At 39.8% G+C, this 4,889-nt stretch overlaps 3 non-coding genes and 1 pseudogene across 3 annotated transcripts; 3 read left to right on the top strand and 1 right to left on the bottom strand.

Moving 5' to 3' along the window:
- The first annotated feature begins 1,042 nt into the window (after nt 1-1,042).
- Nucleotides 1,043-1,186, top strand: LOC124891676 (annotated as a pseudogene).
- A 1,910-nt stretch (nt 1,187-3,096) lies between these two features.
- LOC124891673 lies at nt 3,097-3,257 on the top strand. The gene has a single exon (XR_007049791.1). It is a non-coding gene; the product is annotated as a U1 spliceosomal RNA (small nuclear RNA).
- A 159-nt stretch (nt 3,258-3,416) lies between these two features.
- LOC124891672 lies at nt 3,417-3,536 on the bottom strand. The gene has a single exon (XR_007049790.1). It is a non-coding gene; the product is annotated as a U5 spliceosomal RNA (small nuclear RNA).
- Nucleotides 3,537-3,590: 54 nt separating this feature from the next.
- LOC124891674 lies at nt 3,591-3,750 on the top strand. Its single transcript, XR_007049792.1, has one exon. It is a non-coding gene; the product is annotated as a U1 spliceosomal RNA (small nuclear RNA).
- Nucleotides 3,751-4,889: the final 1,139 nt, after the last annotated feature.

Here is a 4,889-nt window from a genome sequence, read left to right on the forward strand (position 1 = left end):
TGATACTTGAGGCATTTAAAACTCTTCTATTTTCATCTACCCATTTTGCACAATGATCTATGAATGTATGATTATCCATCGTAAAATTCAATGACGACATATCTTTGTATATTAAAGATGCAGTCTGCAAGATATTTACTCCATATTCCCACACCGTCAAGTGAATAAGACGAAAGACGAACAAGGAGATGCTATTAAAAAAGGGCCAAGGACTCATTCATCCATTGCGAGTACCAGTACTGTTGTAACTGCAGAATGAACGTGTAAGTAGAAGAATGAGGAACGAGACGTCGACCTCTTGATCATCATACTTCTCCGCATATGTTCAATCTACAATTACAGTAACATTGATGGTACTCTCAATGGATGAATGTGTTGATTCTATAGGCCTGGTGGCCACTTCGTAGTGGTGCTGGCGTGAGAAATCAAGAAGGAAACAGTTTGCTTTTTTAAATTTCTTCATAAGTGCAAACTATTTTCTCTCTTGATTTCTTTTTTAACAAAAAAAAAAAAGGAAACATATTCACCAAATTAGCAGACCAAAAATACAACACAAAAAGATGTTAAATCCTAATGCAAACTCGGAAAGCTAATCGTTTTATTTCTTTATATTACCTTGTAGCAACATTGATTGGCATGACCATACTTTTACAAGGTCCGCACCACTGTATCATTGAGTTCTAAGGCGACCAGAAACCAATTCTGGTGGATGAACCGTGACTATGGAATAAGAGCCTCCATGGCCTTCCAGGGGTCATGGAGCCATAGAGGATCATTCTCGTTTACCCTTCATTTCTTTCGCTCATATAACCTAACTATAACTATGCGAATAGGCATATAACATTTTTCACTCAGTCAGTAGCTCATAAACGTTGGAGTAATCATGGAACAGGTCACACTATTTTACGGAAGTTTGGATCTGAGCTTTCCGATTGACAATGATATGAAGGTCTAAGGACTAATATTCCCACATCGTCAAGTGAAGAAGATAGAATAGTAGTAGGGAGATACTATATAAATGGGCCCAGGACAACGTAGCAACATATTTACCTGGACGGGGTCCATGGGCGATCAACAAGGTCCATGACCTAGGTTAGTGTCCTCCATTGTACTTTCGACGGGTGCCAGCCTAGGGGACGGAAGGGCTAACCTCAGCTTATACCCTTTGCTACTTCTCCCATTTGACCCCGGTACTCTCCCGGAATGTGGGAATTTCTACACTTCCCACTTGATGCTTGGTCAAGATGACAAGCAATGTTTGAAAGTGGGTGCTAATAAAGGAAGGCAAGGTTCTTCCTTGTCTCTTTTTGTTGATGATGACCTCTTCCTTTGTGCCATTAATACTAAGGTTTTCATGTTCAACACAAAGTACCCATGGGTATACTCCAAGTTTGTCCCACCTTGGCATGGCATGTGATGTGTGTATTTTTCTAATCCTAACCCTCATGTCATGAGGTGTTTTGCTTGTTTGGCCTTCTTTGATTTTGCAAGGAGCGGATTCGAGGTCGAATCCTTTTTCAAGAAGGGGAGGATGATACGGGTACGACCATGAGGATGCACGTATGTGAGAATGCGTTGGACCCGTCCAATAAAGCATCCAACTGAAGTGTATAGAAGGCCTTGGATCACACCAAAACCGACCCTAAACTTGCACTCCAAGGGCGCCTTTGGTCACATTTTATTAAAGGGACCTTTTGGTCATTTTACCTATTATTTGTAATACACTATAAATAGAATGATGAAGGGTTTTAGTCACTAGTTTTGATTGAATATTGAAAGTTGTAACATTGAAACACCCTCTCTTGGGAGAATGGCCTCTTGGCCGAAACATAGTAACTAGGGAAATCAACTTGAGTGTGGAATCACTCATGTTGGATTCAAGCTTGGAAACGTTGGATGCTTGGGAGATCGAGGTCCCTCTTGTTTCAATGTAAGAGATAGGTGAATCATTGTGTGTGGTGTTAAGGGTCCAAGAGTGGAATAGGCACTTGTGTTCTTAAGATTACATATTTGTGTAGTTTATCTATCTATCCCTTTATTTCTTGTAGCCGTGTGTTTATTGTTATTAATAATATTTTTATTGTTGTTCATGTTCTTCATTCTCACGTTGTTAATCTAGTTTGTTGTCCGCTGAAAATAGGTGTTAATCACCTCATTACATTGTGTTCTTGTTGTTGATCTAGAATCCAAGAGGGGTCACTCAAAGGGTCCTCGGTTCTCTTGAACTTGTGGACTGTTTTGAGTGTTTGTTTCGTGTTTCCATTGTTTATCTTGTATCAGAGGATCATTCTCGACTACCCTTCATTTCTTTCGCAGATCAAAAACGTTGGAGTAATCATGGAACAAGTTACACTATTTTACGTCTTGCATCAGACTGTTGCGTCTCCTAATACCTTGAAACATGACAATTCAAAATGGCCATCATTCATAAACTACATTATCTTATATTCGAGCAGGTAGACGGGTTTCTCTTCTGCAACATTCTTGTTCGTCTTTTATATACTATAAAAAAACATAGCGCCTTCTCATATGCTATTTCTCTAGTGTTGTTAATGTTATTTCACTAAATGAAGCTAAGAAACAGGACCAGTGAACAACTATTCATTATTTTTGTTACTCATTATGGAATTTCTTCAGCAACTAACGTTTAAAAAAGGGAATGTTTATTCAAATAAACCATAAGATAGTTGTTGCCGCCTTCTTTTTATAGTTTTGCTGGTACTGTCATGTTGTTATCTGAATAACTTATGCAGTTGATGATGAGAACTCTGCTCATTTTATGAGACGATGCATATGTAGAAAACCTCTTTGATTTAAGGCAACCAAAAACAAAGTACGGTGGATGAGCCATGACCATAGGATAAGAGCCTGATTAACAGCCTCCATGGCCTTCATGGAGCCATAGAGGATCATTCCGACTACCCTTCATTTCTTTCGCTATTAGAGAACTAGAAAGATTCATAATGAAGACGCTACTTCGGATATGAGCTTTTCGATTAACAATGATATGAAGGTCAAAAGACTAGTAGTCAAGTGAATAAGTTTGAATAGTAGTAAGGAGATACTATATAAATGGGCCAAGGACCACCAAGAAACATACTTACCTGGACGAGGTCAATGGGCGATCATGAAGGCCCATGGCCTAGATTGGTGACCTTCATTACACTTTGGAGAGGTGCCTGCCTAAGGTCGATCCAAGTGGTTGAGCCTACGTCATAATTTGTGGCAGCGGGGGCCTGCGTTCACGTGGCCCCTACCCAATTCAAATTCTAAATCTCTTACTCGATCCATGGATTGTGAACTTGATGTTTCTCTAATTAACCTAATTGTTTTTCTTGAAAGAAAGATAAGCTCTTAGTACATTTGTAATTCAGAATCTGGTTTACTCCAGCTCTGATATGATTATGGAATCATTGAACATCCTAGAAGTTGTATCCTCCAAAAATAGGTGTATGCCACTATTTGCACAGCGCACACAGTATTCTTTAATAAAAGGAGAAAGAATAGTTCACTCGATCTGTGGTCACTGCGTGGGTGTGTCTGCATGGAAGTTGTATCTAATTTTCAAGGGCCAAGGACATCTATGAGACATACTTACCTTGACGGGGTCAATGGGCGATCATGAAGGCCCATGGCCTAGGTTGGTGACCTCCATTGCACTTTGGAGGGGTGCTTGCCTAAGGTCAATCCAAGTGGTCGAGCCTACGTAATAATTTGTGGCAGCGGGGCCTGCATTTCCGCGGCCCCTACCTAACACCCACGTTCTTATGAATTTTTCAAATAGAAACTTTTAACTATGAGAGATTTAAGGGAACGTGGTCTTGTTATTCTCAACATGGTCATATGTATCTACATTTATTACATAATTCAACAGACTGTTCATCTAATAATGTTTGAATTTCGACTGTTAGATTGAACACGTGCAATGATTTTACTTGATAGACTGAGGTAGCGGTCGTTGTTAGATTGAACATATGTAATGATTTTACTTGATAGACTGAGGTGGCAGTCGTTGTAACAGTTAGTGTACACTCAGAACCATACGCCTTTTGCTGCGCGTCCAATCAAAACATTGCTTCCAACTTTGACCATGTATATACAACAATAACATAATCCCACTAATCTCACAAGGTGTGCGAAGGGTAGTGTGTATGTAGCCTTACTCCTATTTTGAGGAGGTAGAGAGGCTGTTTTCAATAGACCGTCAGCTCAAGTGAAGTATATCGAATCAGATATGATCTTCATCAGAACATGTTGACATATTAACTATCACATTGAAGGGCGATTAAAAATTAATGTGATACTAATTGAGGCATTTAACGAGCTACTATCTCCATTTACACATTTTGCATACTGATTCCGTTAAGCAATTAATGCACGATCATCGATATAAAAATTCACTGCAGAGATATCATTGTATCCTCTGTAATTTGGCTGTTAGACTTTACCCCTAGTTTTGATGGTCAGAATGTCGGGAAAGGAAGATGCCTCAGCTGGTGGAGATGATGGCTCTCAGGAGCCATGCCAACTTGCAAATAGTGGGAGAATGTACTGGCGGTCAACATCTTGGTTGTCTTCGAGGACTTCATTGCCTCCGCCTAATCCAGATATCGAAAAAGATGGGTTGGATCCAAATGAAGGTAACAGTTCTCATGGTCGGAGGCCTTTATCCCCTAGGTTGACACAGAGTTTTAAGGATAGGGCGCGTCTTCCACCATTGCAGGACTTCTAATTCGTTGTATACGAGAAACTATCATCTACAAAAGTTGACCCAAGTTGGAGTGTCCACTAAAACTTAATCGATGAAATAGTTTTTCACCTCGTCCTAGAGTTAGGGGATTCTTGTGATCTCAATTCATATTCAAAAGTATTCACACACTATAGGATTG

Source organism: Capsicum annuum, unplaced genomic scaffold (assembly GCF_002878395.1).
Source record: "Capsicum annuum cultivar UCD-10X-F1 unplaced genomic scaffold, UCD10Xv1.1 ctg3962, whole genome shotgun sequence".
In the NCBI taxonomy this organism is placed as follows: Eukaryota; Viridiplantae; Streptophyta; class Magnoliopsida; order Solanales; family Solanaceae; genus Capsicum; species Capsicum annuum.